We start from the raw sequence: 22,642 nt of genomic DNA, 5'->3' as shown, positions 1-22,642 counted from the left end.
CCGCTGATCCTTGAACAATGCAACGGTTGGGTTGCCAAGCCTCCATGAAGTTGAAAATCCAAATATAAACTTATAGTAGGCCCTCCACATATAGGGCGACTGCATATATAGGTTCCTCCATATCTACAGTTTTTTTTTTTTTAAAGGAATTTTGCCCTTTTTAAAATTGTATTTATTTATTTATTTAAGATCTACTGTCTTAACTTTCAAGTGTATAATACTCTGTTGTTAACTGTAGTCACCATCTTATATTAGATCTCCAGAACTTATTCATCTTATAGCTGTAAGTTTGTACCCTTTGACCAACATTCCCCCACCCCTCAACTCCTGGCAGCCACCATTCTGCTTTCTTTCTATGAGTTCAGCTTTTTTAGATTCCATATATAAGTGAGAACATACAGCATTTGTCTTTCTCTTCTCTGACTTATTTCACTTGGCTTATGCCCTCAAGGTCCAACTGTGTTGTCACAAAAGGCAGGATTTCCTTCCTTCTTATGGCTAAACAATATTCCATTGTATATGTATACCATATTTTCTTTGTTTATTCATCCATCAGTGAATACTTACGTTGTTTCTGTCTTGTCTATTGTAAATAACACTGCAATGGACATGAGGGTGCAAATATCTCTTTAAGATAGTGATTTTGTTTCCTTTGGATAAATACCCAGAAATTGCTGAATTATATGGTAGTTCTATTTTTACTGTTTTGAGGGATCTCCATTCTGTTTTCCGTAGTCGCTGCATCAATTTACATACCCACAAACAATGCACAAAGGTTCCCTTTTCTCCACATCTTCAGGAACACTTGTTTCTTATTTTTTTGATGAAAGCCATTTTAACGGTGTGAGATATCTCATTGTGGTTTTGATTTACATTTCCTTGATGATTAGTGATGGGCATCTTTTCATGTACTTGTATATCTTCTTTGAAAAAAATGTCTATTCAAATCCTTCTCATTTTTTAACTGGATTTTTTTTTTTTTTTAACTACGGAGTTGTATGAGCTATTGATTTGTATTAACCCTTTATCCCACAGATGGTTTGCAAATATTTTCTCCTGTTTCCTAGATTTCCTTTTCTTTTTATTGATGATTTCTTTAGCTGTGCTAAAACGTTTTAATTTGATGTAGTCCTACTTGTTTATTTTTGCATTTGTTGCTTACACTTTTGGTGTCATATCCAAAAAGTCATTGCCAAGACTAATGTCAAAGAGCTTTTTCTGTTTTCTTCTAATGGGTTTATAGTTTGGGGTCTTACATTTAATTCATTAATCCATTTTGCATTAATTTTGTGAGTGTTATAGAATATGAGTTGAATTTTATCCTTTTGCCTGTGAATATCCAGTTTTCTTAACACCATTTATTGAAGAGACTAAGCTTTCCCCATTGAGTATTCTTGTCTCCCTTATCAAATATTCATTCACTGTATATGCTTTGGTTTATTTCTGGACTCTTGATTCTTTTCAGTTGGTCTATGTGTCTATTTTTATGCCAGTACCAAACTGTTTTGATTACTTTTGGTGTCTATCCAAAAAAATCATAGACATTTTAAGATTGTTTTGCCCTTCTGTAAAAAATGCCATTGGAATTTTGATAGAGATTGCATTGAATCTATAAATGGCTTTGAGTATGGACATTTTAACAACATTAATTATTCCAATTCATAAAACATGGGATAGCTTTCCACTTGCATGTGACTCCTTTAATTTCTTTGATCAAGCTCTTGTAATTTTCAGCACAGATTTTTCACCTCTGTTTTGTGCTGATCCCAGCCTATTGATAGTGTTGCTCTTGGCTAGAAATACCAGGGTTGGGTGCCTACCTGGGCCTGAGGCAAGCTCCCCCTAGACTTTTCCCCTTTTGGAACCAATGTTATGGCTGGACCAGCCCTTGTGGTTATTATTATGACTGCAAGATGCCCTCAGCAGTTAACATCAAGACACTGTGAAACTACAGGGTTTATTACTCACAGGTCTTGGAGAGTACGTGGCATACCTGAGGCCACACAGTGAGGCCTCAGGTGGAATGAGGGCAGGTGGGGAGAGAGAGAGAACACACACACTCAGGCCTGGGAGCTCTGCTTTTTTTGGGATCAATAGTGGGGGCCTGTGGTTTCGTGGGTTCATTCTTTACTGGTGAATTTAAAGCATAAGATCAGGAATTAATGTTCAAGAAGAGAAAAACAAACAGCCAACAGTCAGTTATCTAAGTGAATCAAAGATCTCTAAAACAAGCAAACTTTGGTGCAGTAGGGGTGAGGTGGATGTGGTGTGAAGCCTGGCTCTTACCTAGTCATGTGGCTGGCAGTGTGTTTAGTCAAGAGAGCTGTCTTTGAATTGGATTCCTTAGCAATCAGAGCTTAAGTTAGGCACTTGCATTATGATAAAAACAAAAAATAAACAAAAAACTGTCAGACACTTACACTACAACCTCTTTGGTTAAATTTATTCCTAAGTATTTTATTATTTGTGATTCTGTTGAAATGGGGTTGTTTTATTTCTTTTTCAGATAGTTTGTTGTTAGTACATAGAAACACAGCTGATTTTTTTTTGCGGTACGTGGGCCGCTCACTGCTGTGGCCTCTCCCGTTGCAGAGCACTGGCTCTGGATGCGCAGGCTCAGTGGCCATGGTTCACGGGCCCAGCCACTCTGCGGCACGTGGGATCTTGCCGGACCAGGGCGTGAACCCGTGTCCCCTGCATCGGCAGGCGGACTCTCCACCACTGCGCCACCAGGGAAGCCCCACAGCTGATTTTTTTATGTTGATGTCTGTGTCCTGCAACTTTTAAAAATTCACTTTTTAGTGTTAACAGTGTTTTGGTGGCATCTTTCGGGCTTTCTATGTATAAGATGTCACCTGCAAACAGAGACACTTTTACTTCCTCTTCTCCAATTTGGACACCTCTTATTTATTTATTATTTTTCTTACATAATTGCTCTGGCTAGAACTTCCAGTACTGTGTTGAACAGGAGTGGTAAAATGAGCACCCTTGTCTTGTTCCTGATCTTAGTAGGAAAGGTTTTAACATTTAACCATTGAGTGTGATGTTATTTATGGCCTTTATTATGTTGAGGTCTGTTCCCTCTATACCCACTTTGTTGAGAGTTTTTGTCATAAAAGTTTGTTGCTTTTGCTGCATCCCATAAGTTTTGGTATTTTGTATTTGCATTTGTTTCAAGATAATTTTTTATTTCCCTTCTGATTTCTTCTTTGACTCATTGGTTGTTTGGGAGTGGTTGTTTAATTTCCACACATTTATTATGTTTTCAGTTTTCCTCCTGTTACTGATCTCTAGTTTCATACCGTTGTGGTTGGAAAAGATACTTGGTATGATTTCAATCTTGTATTTGCTAAGGCGTGTTTTGTGTCCTAACATATATCTATCCTGGAGAAAACTACAGGTACACTTGAGAAGAATATGTATTCTGCTGCTGTTGGGGGAAATGTTTTACACATGTCTGTCAGGTCCATTTGATCTAAGGTATAGTTCACGTCCAACGTTTCTTTACTGATTTTCTGTCTGGATGATCTTCCAGTAGTTTAAGTAGGGCATTGAAGTCCCCTAATATTATTGTCTATTTCTCCCATTCTGTAGTATTTGCTAAATATATTTAGGTGCTCTGATACTGGGTGCATATATATTTATAATTGTTATATTCTCTTGATGAATTGATCCCTTTATCATTATGTATCTGTTTCTTGTTAAAGTTTTTGACTTAAAATCTACTTTGTCTAAGTATAGCGACCTTCTCTCTTTTGGGTTCCATTTGCTTGGAATATCATTTTCCATCCCTTCATTTGGAGCCTGTGTGTGTCCTTAAAGCTAAAATGAGTTGCTTGTAGGCAGCATAAAGTTGGGTCTTATTTTTTAATCCATTCAGCCATTTATCTCTTTTGATTGGAGAAGTTAGTGCATTTACATTCAAAGTAATTTTGGTAGACATGGATTTACTATTGCCATTTGTTTAACTGTTTTGTAGCTGTTTTGTAATTTCTTTGTTCCTTCTTTTTTCTGTTACTCTCTTCCTTGGTGACTTTATGATGTTTTTAATAGTGGTATGTCTTAATTCTTTTTTTAGTATTTTTTATATATCTAAAATAGGTGTTTGCTTTGTGGTTGCCATTAGGCTTACAGAAAATGTATTATATTTACAACAATCTACTTTAAGTTGATAATAACTCCAAACACATACTAATGTTCTACAATTTTCTATCTCCTCATATATTTTGTTTTTGATTTCATTTTTCATCTATATATACTGCATATCCATTTACAAATTATTGTTTTGTAGTTATTTTTAATACTTTTTTCTGTAACTTTCATACTAGACTTGTGATTTACCCACCTTCGTTACCCACCTTCTCTTTGATTTTATTCAGTTTTATAATGTGTCTTGGAGTTAGACTGTTTTGAGTTGAAATTTTGGGGTGACTTACTACCTTCATGAACTTGGATATTGAAAATATTGAAATCACTCCCCAGATTTGGGAAGTTCTTATTATTTCTTTTCTTTTCTTTTTAGTTTGATTTAATTTCTATATTTAAAGAAAATTTTTAACATCTTTATTGGAGTACAGTTGCTTTACAGTAGTGTGTTAGTTTCTGCTATATAACAAAGTGAATCAGCTATACATACACATACATCACCATATCTCCTCCTTCTTGCATCTCTCTCCCACCCTCCCTATCCCACCCCTCTAAGTGGACACAAAGCACCCAGCTGATCTCCCTGTGCTATGCGGCTGCTTCCCACTAGCTATCTGTTTTACATTTGGTAGTGTATATATGTCAATGCCACTCTCTCACTTCATCCCAGCTTACCCTTCCCCCTCCCCATATCCTCAAGTCCATTCTCTATGTCAGCGTCTGTATTCCTGTCCTGCCCCTAGGTTCTTCAGAACTTTTTTTTTTTTTAGATTCCATATATATGTGTTAGCATATGGTATTTGTTTTTCTTTCTGACTTACTTCACTCTGTATGACAGACTCTAGGTCCATCCACCTCACTGCAAATAACTCAGTTTCGTTTCCTTTTATGGCTGAGTAATATTCTATTGTATACATGTGCCACATCTTCTTTATCCATTCTTCTGTTGATGGACACTTAGGTTGCTTCCATGTCCTGGCTATTGTAAATAGAGCTGCAGTGAATATTGTGGTACATGACTCTTTCTGAATTATGGTTTTCTCAGGGTATATGCCCAGTAGTGGAATTGCTGGGTCATATGGTAGTTCTATTTTTAGTTTTTTAAGGAACCTCCATACTGTTCTCCATAGTGGCTGTATCAATTTACATTCTGACCAACAGTGCAAGACGGTTCCCTTTTCTCCACACCCTCTCCAGCATTTGTTTGTAGACTTTTTGATGATGGCCATTCTGACTAGTGTGAGGTGATATCTCATTGTAGTTTTGATTTGCATTTCTCTAATGATTAGTGATGTTGAACATCCTTTCACGTGTTTGTTGGCAATCTGTATATTTTCTTTGGAGAAATGTCTATTTAGGTCTTCTGCCCATTTTTTGATTGGGTTGTTTGTTTTTTTGATATTGAGCTGCATGAGCTGCTTGTATATTTTCGAGATTAATCCTTTGTCAGTTGCTTCATTTGCAAATATTTTCTCCCATTCTGAGGGTTGTCTTTTTGTCTTGTTTATGGTCCTTTGCTGTGTGAAAGCTTTTAAGTTTCATTAGGTCCCATTTGTTGCTTTTTGTTTTTATTTCCATTTCTCTAGGAAGTGGGTCAAAAATGATCTTGCTGTGTTTTATGTGGTGGAGTGTTCTGCCTTTGTTTATGCTAAGAGATTTATACTGTCTGGCCTTACATTTAGCTCTTTAATCCATTTTGAGTTTATTTTTATGTATGGTGTCAGGGAGTGTTCTACTTTCATTCTTTTACATGTAGCTGTCCAGTTTTCCCAGCATCACTTATTGAAGAGGCTGTCTTTTCTCCATTGTATATTCTTGCCTCCTTTATCAAAGATAAGGTGACCATATGTGCGTGGGATTGTCTCTGGGCTTTCTGTCCTGTTCCACTGATCTATATTTCTGTTTTTGTGCCAGTGCCATACTGTCTTGATTACTGTAGCTTTGTACTATAGTCCAAAGTCAGGGAGCCTGATTCCTCCAGCTCCATTTTTCTTTCTTAATATTGCTTGGCTATTCGTGTTCTTTTGTATTTCCATACAAATTGTGAAATTTTTTATTCTAGTTCTGTGAAAAATGCCATTGGTTGTTTGATAGGGATTGCATTGAATCTGTAGATGGCTTTGGGTAGTATAGTCATTTTCACAATGTTGATTCTTCTAATCCAAGAACATGGTATATCTCTCCATCTGTTTGTATCATCTTTAATTTCCTTCATCAGTGTTTCATAGTTTTCTGCATACAGGTCTTTTTTCTCCTTAGGTAGGTTTATTCCTAGATATTTTATTCTTTTCATTGCAGTGGTAAATGGGAGTATTTCCTCAATTTCTCTTTCACATTTTTCATCGTTAGTGTATAGGAATGCAAGAGATTTCTGTGCATTAATTTTGTATCCTGCTACTTTACCAAATTCATTGATTAGCTCTAGTAGTTTTCTGGTCGTGTCTTAGGATTTTCTATGTATAGTATCATGTCATCTGCAAACAGTGACAGCTTTACTTCTTCTTTTCTGATTTGGATTCCTTTTATTTCTTTTTCTTTTCTGATTGCTGTGGCTAAAACTTCCAAAACTGTGTTGAATAATAGTGGTGAGAGTGGGCAACCTTCTTCCTGATCTCAGTTTTTCACCATTGAGAATGATGTTGGCTGTGGGTTTGTCATATATGGCCTTTATTATGTTGAGGTAAGTTCCCTCTATGCCTACTTTCTGGAGGGTTTTTGTCATGAATGGGTGTTGAATTTTGTCGAAAGCTTTTTCTGCATCTTTTGAGATGATCCTATGGTTTTTCTCCTTCAATTTGTTAAAATTGTGTATCACATTAATTGAATTGCGTATATTGAAGAATCCTTGCATTCCTGGAATAAACCCCACTTGATCATGGTGTATGATCCTTTTAATGTGCTGTTGGATTCTGTTTGCTAGTATTTTCTTGAGGATGTATGTTCATCAATGATCCTGGCCTATAGTTTTCTTTTTTTGTGGCATCTTTGTCTGGTTTTGGTATCAGGGTGATGGTGGCCTTGTAGAATGAGTTTGGGAGTGTTCCTCCCTCTGCTATATTTTGGAAGAGTTTGAGAAGGATGGGTGTTAGCTCTTCTCTAAATGTTTGATAGAATTCGCCTGTGAAGCCATCTGGTCCTGGGCTTTTGTTTGTTGGAAGATTTTTAATCACAGTTTCAATTTCAGTGCTTGTGATTGGTCTGTTTATATTTTCTGTTTCTTTCTGGTTCAGTTTTGGAAGGTTGTGCTTTTCTAAGAATTCCTCCATTTCTTTCAGGTTGTCCATTTTATTGGCATATAATTGCTTGTAGTAATCTCTCATGATCCTTTGTATTTCTGCAGTACCAGTTTTTACTTCTCCTTTTTTCGTTTCTAATTCTATTGATTTGAGTCTGCTCCCTTTTTTTTTTTTGATGAGTCTGGCTAATGGTTTATCAATTTTGTTTATCTTTTCAAAGAGCCTGCTTTTAGTTTTATTGATCTTTACTATCTTTTCCTTCATTTCTTTTGTTTTTATAAATTTATTTATTTATTTATTTTTGGCTGAGTTGGGTCTTTGTTGCTGCACATGGGCCTTCTCTAGTTGCGGTGAGTGGGGGCTATTCTTCGTTGTGGTCCATGGGCTTCTCATTGAGGTGCCTCTTCATTGCGGAGCATGGGCTCTAGGTGTGCGGGCTTCAGTAGTTGTGGCTCGTGGGCTCTAGAGCGCTGGCTCAGTAGTTGTGGCGCACGGGCTTAATTGTTCCACGGCATGTGGGATCTTCCCAGACCAGGGCTCGAACCCATGTCCCCTGCATTGGCAGGCGGATTCTTAACCCCTATGCCACCACGGAAGCCCTCCTTCATTTCTTTTTCATTTATTTCTGATCTGAACTTTATGATTTCTTTCCTTCTGCTAACTTTGGGTTTTTTTTCTTGTTCTTTCTCTAATTGCTTCAGGTGTATGTTTCGGTTTTTTATTTTAGATGTTTCTTGTTTCTTGAGGTAGCATTGTATTGCTATAAGTTTCCCTCTTAGATCTGCTTTTCCTGCATTCCATAGGTTTTGGGTCATCGTGTTTTCATTGTCATTTGTCTCTAGGTTTTTTTTTATTTCCTCTTTGATTTCTTCAGTAATCTCTTGGTTATTTAGTAGTGTATCATTTAGCCTCCATTTGTTTGTATTTTTTACGTTTTTTTTTCCTGTAATTGATATCTAGTCTCAAAGCATTGTGGTCGGAAAAGATACTTGATATGATTTCAATTTTCTTAAATTTACCAAGGCTTGATTTGTGACCCAGGATATGATCTATCCTGTAGAATGTTCCATTTGCACTTGGGAAGAAAGTGTAATCTGCTTTTGGATGGAATATCCTATAAACATCAATTAAGTCCATCTTGTGTAAAGTATCATTTAAAGCTTGTGTTTCCTTATTTATTTTCATTTTGGATGATCTGTCCATCTGTAAAAGTCGGGTGTTAAAGTCCCCTACTATTATTGTGTTACTGTCAATTTCCCCTTTTGTGGCTGTTAGCATTTTCCTTATGTATTGAGGTGCTCCTATGTTGGGTGCATAAATATTTACAATTGTTATATCTTCTTCTTTGACTGATCCCTTGATCATTATGTAGTGTCCTTCTTTGCCTCTTGTAATAGTCTTTATTTTAAAGTCTATTTTGTCTGATATGAGAATTGCTACTTCAGCTTTTATATTTTTATTTATTTTTTTTGTGGTACGCAGGCATCTCACTGTTGCGGCCTGTCCCGTTGCGGAGCACAGGCTCCAGACACGCAAGCTCAGCAGCCATGGCTCACAGGCCCAGACACTCCACGGCATGCGGGACCTTCCCAGACTGGGGCACGAACCCATGTCACCCGCATCGGCAGGCGGACCCTCAACCATTGCGCCACCAGGGAACCCCTCCAGCTTTCTTTTGATTTCCATTTGCATGGAATATCTTATTCCATCCCCTCACTTTTAGTCTGTATGTGTTCCTAGGTCTGAAGTGGGTCTCTTGTAGACAGCATATGTACGGGTCTTGTTTTTGTATCCTTTCAGCCAGTGTATGTCTTTTGGTTGGAGCATTTAATCCATTTACATTTAAGGTAGTTATCGATACGTATGTTCCTATTACCATTTTCTTAATTGTTTTGGGTGTGTTATGTAGGTCTTTTCCTTCTCTTGTGTTTGCTGCCTAGAGAAGTTCCTTTAGCATTTGTTGTAGAGCTGGTTTGGTGGTGCTGAATTCTCTTAGCTTTTGCTTGTCTGTAAAGGTTTTAATTTCTCTGTCAACTCTGAAGGAGATCCTTGCTGGGTAGAGTAATCTTGGTTGTAGGCTTTTCCCTTTTATCACTTTAACTATGTCCTGCCACTTTCAGAGTTTTTGCTGAAAGATCAGCTGTTAACCTTATGGGGATTCCCTTGTGTGGTATTTGTTGTTTTTCCCTTGCTGGTTTTAATATTTTTTCTTTGTATGTAATTTTTGATAATTTGATTAATATGTATCTTGGTGTGTTTCTCCTTGGATGTATCCTGTGTGGGACTCTCTGCCCTTCCTGGACTTGATTGACTATTTCCTTACTCATATTAGGGAAGTTTTCAACTATAATCTCTTCAAGTATTTTCTCAGTCCCTTTTTTTTTCCTCTTCTTCTGGGACCCCTATAATTGGAATGTTGGTGCATTTAATGTTGTCCGAGAGGTCTCTGAGATTGTCCTCAATTCTTTTCATTCTTTTTTCTTTATTCTGCTCTGTGGTAGTTATTTCCACTCTTTTATCTTCCAGGTCACTTATCCGTTCTTCTGCCTCAGTTATTCTGCTATTCATTTCTTCTAGAGAATTTTTAATTTAATTGATTCTGTTGTTCATCACTGTTTGCTCTTTCGTTCTTCTAAGTCCTTGTTAAATATTTCTTGCATTTTCTCCATTCTATTTCCAAGATTTTGGATCATCTTTACTATCATTACTCTGAATTCTTTTTCAGGTAGACTATTTCCTTTTCATTTGTTTGGTCTGGTGGGTTTTTACCTTGCTCCTTCATCTACTCTGTATTTCTCTGTCTTCTCATTTTGCTTAACTTACTGTGTTTGGGGTCTCTGTTTCGCAGGCTGCAGATTCATAGTTCCCATTGTTTTGGGTGTCTGCCCCCAGTGGGTAGCATTGGTTCAGTGGGTTGTGTAGGCTTCCTGGTGGAGTCATTTGGTGCCTGTGTTCTGGTGAATGAGGCTGGATCTTGTCTTTCTGGTGGGCAGGACCATGTCCAGTGGTGTGTTTTGAGGTGTCTGTGAACTTACGATTTTAGGCAGCATTTCTGCTAATGGGTGACGTTGTGTTTCTGTCTTGCTAGTTGTGTGGCATAGGGCATCCAGCACTGTAGCTTGCTGGTCATTGAGTGGAGCTGGGTCTCAGCGTTGAGATGGAGATGTCTGGGAAAGCTTTTGCTGTTTGATATTACATGGTGCCAGGAAGTCTCTGGTGGACCAATGTCCTGAATTCGGCTCTCCCACCTCAGAGGCTCAGGCCTGATACCCAGCCAGAGCACCAAGACACCCTGTCAGCCACATGGCTCAGAAGAAAAGGGAGAAAAGGAAGGAAGGAGGAGAGGGAGGGAAGGAGGAAGGGTGGAAAAAAATAAAGTTATTAAAATAGAAAAAAATTACTAAAAATAAAAAAGTTATAAAAAAGAGAGAAAGAAAGAAGACAACAACCAAACCATAAAAGAAATCCACCAGTGATAACAAGTGCCAAAAACTATACCGGAAAAAAAAAAAGGACAGTCAGAACCCTAGGACCAATGGCAAAAGCAAAGCTATACAGACAAAATCTCACAAAGAAGCATACACATACACACTCACAAAAAGAGAAAAAGAAAAAATATATATATATAAAAAATTTAAAAAGGAAGAGAGCAACCAAATCAACAAACAAATCTACCAATGATAATAAACTCTAAATACTAAACTAATATCAACATAAAACCAGAAACAAATTAGATGCAGAAAGCAAATCCCAAGTCTACAGTTGCTTCCAACATCTACTGCCTCAATTTTGGGATGATTCGTTGTCTATTCAGGTATTCCACAGATGCAGGGTACATCAAGTTGATTGTGGAGATTTATTCCGCTGCTCCTGAGGCTGCTGGGAGAGATTTCCCTTTCTCTTCTTTGTTCGCACAGCTCCTGGGGTTCAGCTTTGGATTTGGCCCTGCCTCTGCGTGTAGGTCACCTGAGGGCGACTTTTGGGAAGTCTGAGGTCTTCTGCCAGCATTCAGCAGGTGTTCTGTAGGAGTTGTTCCACATGTAGATGTATTTTTGATGTATTTGTGGGGAGGAAGGTGATTTCCATGCCTTACTCCTCTGCCATCGTGAAGGCCATTATTTCTTTAAGTAATCTTTCTGCTCCTTTCTTGTTCAATTCTGCTTCTGAGACTCCAGTAATGCTTAGATTGTTTCTTTTAATGATAGCCCATAATTCACGCTTTTTCCTTCTTTTATCTTTTTCTCCTCTGTGTGATTTCAAATGATCTGTATTTTAGTTTTTGTCAGACCATTTGTAGATCTTTATTTCTTTAGGATTCGTCACTGAAGCTTATTAGTTTCCTTTGGCAACGTCCTATTTCCTTCATTATAAATGATCCTTGTGCCTTTGCATTTATGTCTGTGCATTTGAGAGGCACCTCTTCTAGTCTTTATAGACTGGTTTGAGCAGGCATAGCCCTCCAGAGTCAGTCTGTCCAGAGATTCTGGGTGGGCCATCTGATGGTGTCCATGGGTGGACTTGCTGCTAGAGTCCCTGGGCAGGCACAGCTGGTGCCTGGGTCAGCAGATGGCCAAGCTTAGTGCTTGGGTACATGGGCACCAGTCCAGTGCCTGGATCTGCAGTTGTAGATGTAGATATCGACTCCACAGGAACAAACCCGTACTGGGATTAGCTGGCAGCCAGGTTTGGTGGAACCCAATCTGGAAGCTGGAGTTATTGAGGTCATCCTCATAGTAGGATGAGCATGGAGCCTGGGGCTACAAGAGTCAGCCTATAACCTGAGGTCTCGGGTACTAACCTGGGCCTAGCCTAGTGCCATGAGCCTGGGTCAGTGAGAGCTGGTCTAGAGTCTAGGTCTGTGGGTACTGGTCTGGCACTGGTGTGGGTCAAAAGTCTGGGTTCTCAGGAGTTGGCCTGGCATACGGCCTAGCTGGGAGCCTGTATTCACACGTGCCCACCTGGAGCCTCGTGCCACGAAAGTTGCCCAGGTCCATGGGATCCAGCTGGCACTGGGGTGAGCCGGAGCTGAGGTTCACAGAAGCCTATCGAAAGCCTGGGGCCATAGGAGGCACCCTGGGCCATTGGAGCCAGTCGGCACTGGGGTGGGCTGGGACCCTGGGATTGTTGGGTTCCACTGACCACCTGGTGTCATGGGAGCCACCTGGGGCCTCAGGAGCTGCCCAGGTCCTTAGGAGCTGGCAGGAGCGAGGGTGAGCTGGGAGCCTATGCGGAGCCTCGTGCCATATATGCTGCCTGGGGCTGCAGGAGCCACTGAGGCCACTGGAGTTGGCAGGTGCCAGGGTACGTCAGGGGCCTGGGTTTGTGGGAGCATGCAAGGACCACCTAAGGCCCAGGGATCAGCCTGGAATTTGGTAGGCCTCCTCTGGGGTTCACAGTAAAGTCAAGCGCTCACTTCACTCTCCTTCTCACACAGGGAGTGTCTGTCTCCATACCAGGCTGCCCAGGCTTGGGGAAAGGATGATGGAGGTAGTGTGAATGTATGCTTCTTACCCTTCTCAATCCATCTTTTCTCATTTTTGTGCTTCACCCACGTGCTGTAATCCCTCACCTTGAATCCTTCACTTTTATGAAGGTATTTTTGAATGCAGATAGTTAATCAAATTGATGTTTTTGTTGGGGTAGAGCTAGAAATTCCTATGCTGCCATAGGAATTTCTCTTGACACCTTTTTTTAGCATTATTATTAATTCAATAAATATGTAAATATTTATTGAGAGTTACCGTGTTCTGAGTACCTGTCTAGGTATTATGGAACTAGCAGCCTTGGATTTATGTCAAACATTATTATATCCTCCTTATCTCATAACTTATCTCTCATATTATCTGACAGATTATCTCTCTAGCTTTCTGTGCTATAGTCTGTATTATTTTGCAACATCCTTTTTATCCTACTCATTAATTCTCTTCACCTTTATCTCTTTTATAGAAAAATTCTTAATTTCAAACTAAAATTTTTATTTGTAGAAGTGTGATTTGATCCTTTTCTAACCTGCTTGTTATTTCCATCATCCTCTAGTTGCCTCAAGAAATGTTATAGCTATTCGTTTATGATATCTTTCAGATTTAACTCTGTTACTCTACTTGTTAAGGCTAAAAAAGTAGGAGTCACCGTTGATTCTTTTTTGTTCACCCTATGTCTAATTCTTGACTTCTCTTCGATATATATCCAGAATCTTTCCACTTTCTTCCACTTCCACTGGTACCAGTCTGGTACACGTCACTATCATTTGTGCCTGGATTATTGCAATAGCCTCTTAACTCGTTACTTCTAAACTTGTTCACTGCCCCCCATCCCACTGTATTCTGAGCCTCAGCCAGAGTGAATGTTTCAAACTCTAATTTAGATTATGTTACTTCTGAGTTTAAAATCCCTGTCTGTCCCAGTCTTTCTCAAGGTGAAAATCAAAATTCTTTCCATGGCTAACTCAGTTCTATACCATCTGGCACCTATTTCTTCACTTAACTCCAATTCTTTTTGTTTTTTTTTTTTCCCTTACTCAGCTCCAGCTACATTGGCCTCCTTACTGTTCCTCAAACATGCCAGGCATGTTCTTATCTCAGAGACTGGCCCTTGCTGTTCTTTCTGGATGCTCTTCCTCTGGATATCTGCATGTGTATTGATTATCTACTGCTGCCTAGCAAATTATCCCAAAACTTAGTGATTTGAAATTTTAAATATTAGCTCTCACAGATTCTTTGGGTCCAAGATTCAGAGGTATCTTGGCTGAGAAATTCTGTCTCACCTTCTCATGGGATGCAGCAAGAAGTTGGCTGGGACTGCATACATCCCATGGATTTATGCATTTACTGGGCCTGGGAGACCCAATTCCAAAGAGGCTGCTCACATGTATGGCAAGTTGGTGTTGGATATTGGTGGGAAACATCATTTCTTCTCCATGATAGCCTCTTCACAGGCTGGTTGAATGTCCTCATGACATGACAGCTGGATATCCCTAGAGAGTGATCTAAGAAGTCAAGATGGAAGAAGTCACACACTGTCTATTCTACAATATCAAGTCTTTCTAGTGTCACCTTCTCAGTGAGGACTTTGTTGACCTCATGAATTTTTAACTGCAACCTCACTGCCATCCTTGCTCCCTATTCCCTTTCTCCGTTTTTTATAGATTTTTGATTACACGTATCATCTTCCAATGTAGCAGAAGTTTAATTGCTCATTGTGTCTCTGGCTGTCTCTGCCCAGTGGAACATGAAGTCTGTGAAGAGAGGGACTTGGTTTTCTTCATTTCTATATCCACAGTGCTGAGAAGGCTGGCTCATAGTGAAAATTAGTGTTGATCATTAGTTTCTGCCTTTTCAATCTGCTAATGTCTGCTTCACTGAGGTTTTCAATTCAGTGATTGTATTGTTCTTCTCTGTGTAGTTTCTTCTGGTTCATATTTTCCCTTTCATTGTCTGCACTACTGCCTTGACTCCTATAAAGAGACACTGAATACACATACTTTTAAAATGTTTAGGATTTTGTCAGAAAACCTAACTCTTCTGACTGCTCTTCTGAGTTACTCTCTTTTGAACTTCCATGGAATTTTGTATAGCCAGTGATTTTTCTATACTAGCTTCTCCTTACAGAGAACTCTCTTGGGTCGTTCTGCTCTGGTGTGAAATGGGACTTGTCAGAGGTTGTGAGACTGAGTCTTTCAAGCTGAAATGAAGGGAGAAGAATAAAGTTCCCATATATCATTTGTCAGTTTAGAGCTCTATTTCCAGAGGTTTGTAGAGAGAGACCAATGGGATAGGCTTTGCAGCAGGGAGCCTCCCCCCATTCAGAGACCACCTTTTTGTGTTTATCATGGCAGCCATTATTTGGCAGGGGTATTTCCAAGGATACACCGTGAGCGAGTGCCACGGGATCAGACATGTAAGGCAGACACGAACTGGGCACTTACTGAGTTTCCGATGGGATCACATATTGCTGTCTTACTGTCCTAATACCCCATTTGTCCTTCTGCATGCTGCTGCTAGTGAGTTCTTTTGGGATCTCCTCACTTATTTCCCAAGAAAGGTGTTCATCTGCATGCAGACAAGCAGTTGTCTGTGCAGATTCTCCTTATGTAGAGAATTTTCTTAAAGTTTCTGGTGTGTGACTGCTATTCTTCCATGTTTTCTAATACTGGTACAGGATTTTCTCTGTATATATTGTATGTTTAGATAGTCATTTTAATATGATTTAGAGAAAAAGATGTATCCCATTCATTATTTAATCAGGAAATCAGCATGATACACTTAACACGAGGTGCTTAGAGAGAGTATCTCTGTCCCATCCAAAGAAGGTCCTTTTTTAAAAAAATTTTGAGGCATAACCATCTATATTGTTCCCTCAGAGCACTTAAACAATTTTAAGTTTTCTAACCATTTCTTTACTTATTCTTTGCTCTCTTTTATGTTGAAAGCTCTGTGTGGTTAGAAATTGTTATGTTTGTAGTTGTATCTCCACTGCCTAACGTAGTGCCTGAAAATCAATAGTTTTAGACGAGATACCAGGGATATGAGATGAGTGAGGTAAACAGCCTGTGTAGTCTGTCAGGCCACAGACCTTCACAACTTTCAGCTTTGTGCCCATTTTGTGGTATTCATTTCTTAAAGGGGTTGAGAGAAATATGAAAATACAAGAAAATGCCTCTAACTTTACATTTCAGGAACAGCTAAAGGAGTGAGTGTTATCACTGGCAAAATAATAAGATTTCTGAACTAAATATATGCACCATTACAAAAATACAACAATAAACCTGATTGTATTATCTGCAGCATTATTAAAGACACAGCAAGAATTATCGGCATTTACTTGTACAGGAAAAACACAAACTGAAGTACAACTTCAGATAACTTCCCAGTAAGATCATTAATGACAGGAAAAATTGCCAAAGGGCATTACAGAATATTCTTTTTTACAGTATCCTCTAGAAAAGGAGAAATACCAGTTAGGTGTTTCAGATTCAGCCTTTGTCAAGGCAAGTCATCTCTGAAAATTTCTTTTAGATGTAAAAATAAACCAGAGTAAAATATTTCAGACATTTTTTTTTGACACAAGCTAAATGTAAGCCTAGAATAATGTGCTAAAATGTCATGAGAGGAAAAAAAAGAATAGCTGCCTTTAAGCTTAACTATAGTATTTTCTTGTATCCGTGCTCAAAAAAATCACCCACCGCTATTAGCTAACAGAAAACATTAAATCCAAAGGATTTAGGATCATGGCTAATGTTCTTTATGAGCTGCATGAGCCTAGGTATGGCAGCCCATATTTTACATATGTGATTCTGCTTTGGGACTACTTTAAAACCAATGTACAATATGCTGAATTAATAATGCTTATAAGTGTAATATATATGAAGAGAGTTTGAGAAACTCTTGATGGAAGGTGATATATATTTATGAGGTGCCAGATGTTTGCCTTTAAAAGTAATTTTTACTAACCCACACTATGGAGATTTGTACTGAAGTGGTCTCTTTATGGTAGTGTATTATTTAAAATATGTTCTGTGAGACCTAGGCACAATGGGGTGAATAAAAGAATAAGTACCTGTCTAAATTTTATGTATTTTTAAAAATGGGACCATTGGGGTACATTTTTTTAATGCAGGTGCAGTGAATTAGACAGAAAACAAAATTATATATTTCATATACAACTGCAGGTGTTGAAACTGCACATATTATTTTAATATTTTCTTTTTATTATGGAGGCAATCATGATATCATATACTTGTATGTATTTTTTTCAAGGTGTTCAGACACATCACGTGAATTATTTTACATTTCATAACTTCTCTGGAGGGAAACAGAGACAAGTATTATTGCCGCATTTTACAGATGAAGTACCTTATTACTAAATGGCCACTCTCTAAATGTCTTCAGAAAATTTTCAAGCAATCTGTCAGGGATTTTCCCTCTGGCCGTCTGCATTGTGGAAGAAACTGGGCTGTTTCTGTTGCTGTTGATCGCCAGGGTCACCACTCCTCTGGTGACTGTCCCTGCCACTGTGCCTGGGGCACTCAAGAATGTGTTCACTTCTTCCCAAATGAAAGGCAAAGTTCACATTGCAAATTGGTTTTTTTCCTGTGATTCCATTTTTTAAAAAAATTTTATCTTATATTGAAGTACAGTTGATTAACAATGTTGTATTAGTTTCAGGTGTACAGCAAAGTGATTCAGTTATACATATACCTATTCTTTTTCAAATTCTTTTCCCATTCAGCTTATTACAGAATACTGAGCAGAGTTCCCTGTGCTGTACAGTAGGTCTATTGCTGGTTACCTATTTTAAGTATAGTAGTGTGTATATGTCAATCCCAAACTCCCAATCTATCCCTCCCTCCCCACACACACTCCCCCACTAGTAACCATAAGTTTATTCTCTAAGTCTGTGAGTCTGTTTGTTTTGTACATAGGCTCATCTATATCATTTTTTTTGATTGCACATATAAGTCATATATGATATTTGTCTTTCTCTGACTTACATCTCTCAGTATGATAATCTTCAGGTCTGTCCATGTTGCTGCAAATGGCATTATTTCATTCTTTTTTAGGGCTGAGTGATATTCTATTGTATATATGTACCACATCTTCTTTATCCATTCATCTGTTGTTGGACGTTGAGTTGCTTCCATGTCCTGGCTATTGTAAGCAGTGCTGTAATAGACATTGGGATGCATGTATCCTTTCGAACCTTGGTTTTCCCTGGATATATGCCCAGGAGTGGAATTGCTGGACCACATGGTAGCTCTATTTTTAGTTTTTTTAAGGAACCTCCATACTGTTCTTCATAATGGCTCTACCAATTTATATTCCCACCAACAGTATAGGAGGGTTCCTTTTTCTCCACATCCTCTCCAGGATTTATTGTTTGTAGACTTTTTTTGGCCCTGCCGGTGGGATCTCAGTTCCCTGACCAGGGATCTAACCCAGGCCACAGCAGTGAAAGTCCAGAATCCTAACTACTAGACCATCAGGGAACTCCCATGTAGACTTTTCAATGATGGCCATTCTGACTGATATGAGGTGATATCTCATTGTAGTTTTGATTTGCATTTCTCTAATAATTAGCAGTGTTGTACATCTTTTCATATACCTCTTGGCCATCAGTATGTCTTCTTTGGAGAAATGTCTATTTAGATCTCCTGCCCATTTTTTGATAGGGTTGTTTGCTTTTTTGATATTGAGCTGCATGAGCTGTTTGTAAATTTTGGACGTTAATCCCTTATCGGTTGCATTGTTCGCAAATATTTTCTCTTTTATTGTGGGTTTTCTTTTCATTTTGTTTATGGTTTCCTTTGCCGTGCAAAAGCTTTTGAGTTTAATTATGTCCCATTTGTTTATTTTTTATTTCGATTACTCTAGGAGACGGATCGCAAAAGATATTGCTGTGACTTACGTCAAAGACTTCTGCCTGTTTTTCTCTAAGAGTTTTATAGTACCAGGTCTTACATTTAGGTCTTTAATCCATTTTGAGTTTATTTTTGTGTGTGGTGTTAGAGAATGTTCTAATTTCATTCTTTTACATGTAGCTGTCCTGTTTTCCTAGCACCACTTATTGAAGAGACTGTCTTTTCTCCACGGTATATTCTTGCCTCCTTTGTCATAGATTAGTTGACCGTAGGTGTGTGGGTTTATCTCTGGGATTTCTATCCTCTTCCATTGATCTATATTTCTGTTTTTGTGCCAGTGCCATACTGTCTTGATTACTGTAGCTTTGTAGTATAGTCTGAAGTCAGGGAGCCTGATGCCTCCAGCTGTTTTTCTTTCTCAAGATTGCTTTGGCTATTCGGGGTCTTTGGTGTCTCCATACAAATTTAAAAATTTTTGGTTCTAGTTCTGTGAAAAATGCCATTGGTAATTTGACAGGGATTGCACTGAATCTGTAGATTGCTTTAGGTAGTATAGTCATTTTAATGATACTGAATCTTCCAATCCAAGAACATGGTATATCTCTCCATCTGTTTGAGTCACCTTCAGTTTCTTTCATCAGTGTCTTATAGTTTTTGGAGTACAGGTCTTTTGTCTCCCTCGGTAGGTTTATTCCTAGGTATTTTATTCTTTTTGATGCAATGGTCAGTGAGATTGTTTCTTTCATTGTTAATGTATAGAAATGCAACAGATTTCTGTGTATTAATTTTATATCTTACAACTTTACCAAATTAATGAATGAGCTCTAGTAGTTTCCTGATAGCATCTTTAGGATATGTATAGGATTATGTCAAACAGCGACAGTTTTACTTCTTCTTTTCCAATTTGCATTCCTTTTATTTATTATTTATTTTTCTTCTCATTGCCTTGGCTAGATTGTAGTTCTCCATGTTTCTGCTGTCTGCCCCCCTGGTGGATGAGGTTGGTCCAGGGGCTTGTGCAGGCTTTCTGGTGGGACAGATGGGTGCCTGCCCACTGGTGGGTGGAGCTGGGTGTTGTCCCTCTTGGCCCGTGGCAGACTTATGTCAAGGGGTGTGTTTAGCAGGCAGCTGTGTGCTCAGGAAGACTTTAAGCAGCCTGTCTGCTGACAGGTGGAGTTGTGTTCTCACCCTGTTGGTTGTTTGGCCTGAGGCATCCCTGCACTAGAGCCTACAGGCTATTTGTGGGATCTGGTCTTGGTGGGAAAATGTCAGCCTCCAGGAGGGCTCACACCAGTCAGTACTCCCCAGAACTACCACCGTCAGTGTCTTTGTCCCTGCAGTGAGCCACAGCTGTACCACTCCCCCACCTCAGGAAATGCTCCAATATTAGCAGATAGGTCTGGCCCAGGATCTTATGATGTCACTGCTTTTTTCCCTGAGTCCTGGTAAGCATGAGCCCTTGTGTGCACCCTCCAAGAGTGGAATTTCCCTTTCCCCAGTCCTGTGGAATTCCTGTGATCAAACCCTGCTGGCTTTCAAAGCCAAATTCTCTGGAGGTTCCTTCTCCTGTTGCCGGACACCCAGGCTGGGGAGCCTGACACGTGGCTCAGAACTTTCACTCCTGTGGGAGAACTTCTGTGACATAATTGTTTTCCAGTTTGTGGGTCGCCCACCTGGCATGTATTGGATTTGATTTTATTGTGATTGCTCCCCTCCTACTGTTTCGTTGTGGCTTCTGCTTTGTCTTTGGATGTCTTTTTTGGTAGGTTCCAGCAATTTTTTGTTGTTGTTGATGGTTGTTCAGCAGTTCGTTAGTTGTTTGTTATTATGGTATTTTCCTAAGAAGAGGTGAGCTCACGTCCTTCTACTCCACCATCTTGTCTCCACCTAGCTGCTCCTCCACAGTGTGTCTTTCTGTAATTTGAGGAGATACTCACCAGTGGTTTAAGGTGGTGGAAAGATGCATTGGTCCTGGAGCTCTGGGCAGAGAGAGGGTCTCACAAACTCTTCCAACAAATGCTCCATCTTGCATGTCTCCGGGGGAGGGGCCCACTGTGCACGTCCTGCCCCACTTGCACTATATGCTGCAGTAGGCCCCACTCTGTTTTTCTGGGACTTGGCCCTAACTTTACAACACTCCGCAGCCGGGGCGATAGGCTCCACACTGTAAATTGTAATGAAATTTTAGTAAACATTTGGGAAAGTAGGTGTATGTAAAAAAAAAAAAGTACTTTCAACAACTGCACAGGTCCAGACCCATCACAGAACCTCCTCTCGGCTTGCTTTCTGTCTTACTCCTGACCCACTTCCAGAGACCATGGCAATTCTTCCCTTCCTACATCTTAGAGTCAGATCTACTTGAGGCTCCAGGAAGACCAGAACAAATTTCTTTCCCTAATCTAAAATCCACTGCCATGGGTGCCAGAATTAACTTCTTCCCATTCATCTTAAAGGAAAGTCCACCCTCATCTATACAAGAGTATGTTGCATCTTAACACCAAGTAACACCAAATTTATGCAATAGTCAAATTCACTGTCTATTGTCTGGCTTTTTTGTCTTGAATGACATCATGTATGTGACAGAAACAGCCTGGCCAGATGGGCCTGCACCCATGTCTATTTCTCCTCATTAGGGAGTCAGTGTATAGTGGTGTTGACTCTCACTTAAGGCTCCTGGTTTTTGTGACACACAATCCTTGCATGCAGGACAACAAACAACTCAGCAGGATCTAAAGCTCTAAGCCCAGCAGTACACTGGGACCCCGTTTGAGTCTCATATCAGTCATTGTATTCATTCACTCAATGACTGACTCATTAAACAAACATCTATTTCAATGTTTTTTATCCTTATATAAATTCACAGATTCATAGACTCTTAAGAGTTGGAAGGTACCTCAGAAGTCTTAACTCCCATTAAACACTGGTATCCCTTTATCCCCATAATGGACAGATTTTTTTCCTTCATTTGAACACATAAAAAAATGGAAAACTCACTGTTTTTCAGGCAGTTCATTTCACTGTTGGGCAGCCTTGATGGCTCTCAGCAATTCTCCATTATACCTGAAAACCTGCCCTTTCAGTCTTCTATGCATTGGCTTACTTGGTGCTATCTCTTTACATACGGGAAGAGAAAAATAATGTGCCTTCCCCCTCCCCTTCTTTTTTCCAGGCTAAAAACCTTACTTTATGGCAAGAGAAGAATCCGTTATTTCAGGCACGGGGAGCAACACGACAAATGTGCAGAGCAAGCACCTTGTGAAATGAGCTCACAGCACTGGCTACAGCATGAAGTTCGTGAGGAGTGGTAAGAGAAAATAGAAAAGTTGGAAATGAAGACTGGGGTCTGATTGTGGGTAGTTGTGGGCAAGAGGTTCTTTGCTGTATTTATTAGGCAGGGTCGTGATATGATCAGAGAGCTGCTTCTGCAAGAGTGATCAGGACATGACTAGATCATAAGTCCCAATTATATATGAATTTTTTGGTCAGTTCTTCCACGTGTTAGCTTTTTCACATTCCAGTTCTTGTGTAATCCCCTTTCGTTGAGTGTAGGCCAAACCTTGTAGCTAGATTCTAACCACCAGAAGACAATATAAGTGCTGGGCTGTCACTTTGGTTACACAAGATTGTGACTTCCATCTTAATAGCAGACTCTCTCTATTGCCTTCTCAGCTGGCATGGTTTCATGAAGCAAGTTGACACCTTGGAAATGTCCACACGCAAGAACTGGGAGTTCCCTCTGGCCAACTACCAGTGAGAAACTGAGGCTTCTCAGTCCAACAGCTTGCAAAGAACAGAGTCCTGCCACCTACCACCTGAACATGTAAGTGGATATTTCCCTAGTTAAGCCTTGAGGTGACTACATTTCGATGCAGATCAAAACAATTTAGAAAACCTGGAAAAGTTA

General features: G+C 39.4%; 1 long non-coding RNA gene across 1 annotated transcript in view; it reads left to right on the top strand.

The window, feature by feature from the left end:
* Positions 1–22,289, top strand: part of LOC125960659 (uncharacterized) — a 107,876-nt gene extending 85,587 nt beyond the window's left edge. Inside the window, exon 3 of the long non-coding RNA XR_007470547.1 lies at positions 21,908–22,289. This is a non-coding gene — a long non-coding RNA (uncharacterized LOC125960659). The remainder of the gene's footprint in view (positions 1–21,907) is intronic.
* Positions 22,290–22,642: the final 353 nt, after the last annotated feature.

The sequence above is a fragment of the Orcinus orca genome, chromosome 12 (genome assembly GCF_937001465.1).
Source record: "Orcinus orca chromosome 12, mOrcOrc1.1, whole genome shotgun sequence".
NCBI lineage: Eukaryota > Metazoa > Chordata > Mammalia > Artiodactyla > Delphinidae > Orcinus > Orcinus orca.
Note: the sequence above shows the minus strand (reverse complement) of the source record. Positions and strands in the feature narration are given on the sequence as shown.